This window comes from Mauremys reevesii, linkage group 12 (genome assembly GCF_016161935.1).
Source record: "Mauremys reevesii isolate NIE-2019 linkage group 12, ASM1616193v1, whole genome shotgun sequence".
NCBI lineage: Eukaryota > Metazoa > Chordata > Testudines > Geoemydidae > Mauremys > Mauremys reevesii.
Window position 1 is genome coordinate 41,044,671 of NC_052634.1, and position 1,386 is coordinate 41,046,056.

Sequence of the window (1,386 nt, forward strand, 5' to 3'; positions counted from 1 at the left end):
ATATCTTATTTCCTTACTAAGTATTACCGATCTTCTGCTAATGTTTCGCCATTAGCACCATTGTTTATGCCTAATGTTTCTTTTCCTGGCACCTGTATTTCAACATTTCTTATTTCTGCTTAAAGGTACATACAACATTTCTTTAATCCATTCTTATTTTTACAATATAATTCATTCTACTTTCACACACCCCTGACCTTCCATGCAATTGGCACTTGCCCCTCACTGAGCAGGACTGAAACTCCTGCAGGGAGACTGCTGGGCCACATCCCCTCTGGGCATGAGCAAAGCATGAAAAAAAGAACCTGGAGATGCTGGGGATTGAACCCAGGCCCTCACACATGCAAAGCATGTGCTCTACCACTGAACTACATCCCCAGATGGGCTGCAGGTTGCACTCAGAGCTGTCCTATTCCCAGAGCATCCAGTGGCCTAACAGCAGCATGGGGGACACATTCCCTGCTCTGAGGGCCAAATCTGCGGTCCTGGAGGCTGCTGGTTCTTAGGGTCACTTTGCAGCAGGGCCAGATTCGATGTGTGGGGCAGAGAGAGTGGGTGCCCTGGGCTCAGGGTGCAGAGATACACTCAGCCCTCTCCCCTGCATTGGGTGGGGGGTGCTGCCACCTCCTGCTGGAAGGTAATGGGAGGGGAGCGGCTGCTGGTGGCAGCAGTGCTGTGGGGAGCTCCAGGTGTTTCTAGGATCTGCTATTGCCACCTGCCTGTGAAGTCCAGCTTTCCCCAGCACATTCACTGCGGTGCAATTGGGTCACTGTTTCCATGGCTGAGCAGCAAAGAATCGCTCCCAGTTTCCCTTCTATCAGCAGCAGGATTAGCCTGTGTTGGTGGTTAATGAGGTGGATCTAGTTGTAGATTGTTATTCAGTCCCCACCTTGACAATTCACACAGTCCCTTTCCTACTCAAATCCCCAGCACCTCGGTGATCCTGGTAGCAGGGGTTGCATCCTGAGATTTTCAGGGTCCTTTTTACCCTCCACCTGGAGTGAACTCAGCTTTTCCCCCATCCCAGACAATCCATGAAATAACAACAGGGGCATAAAGAAAGAGGGGAGGGAACATCTCACAGCCAGGGCTGGATGTGCCCAGGGTCCCCTGCTTGTCCATTGTTTCCATGGCATTTGGCCCCCTGCTTTGCACAAGGGACAGAGAAAGATCTTGCTGTTCCTGTGTCTGTGCAAGGAAAATTGTGCTTCTGTATGAAAGAGAGGCAGGAAATGGCCCCATGATGGGACAATAGCCTCAGGATTGAGACCTAAGGACTCAGGCTGAGAACTGATTTAACTCCACTCATCTGGGATTTAACAAATTGTCTTCCCTGGAGCAGGGCCAGTTCCAGTGTTTTTGCCACCCCAAGCGGAAAAATAAATA

General features: G+C 50.4%; 1 non-coding gene across 1 annotated transcript; it reads right to left on the reverse strand.

The window, feature by feature from the left end:
* Nucleotides 1-306: 306 nt before the first annotated feature.
* TRNAA-UGC lies at nt 307-378 on the reverse strand. The gene has a single exon. It is a non-coding gene; the product is annotated as a tRNA-Ala (tRNA).
* Between the last annotated feature and the right edge of the window lie 1,008 nt (nt 379-1,386).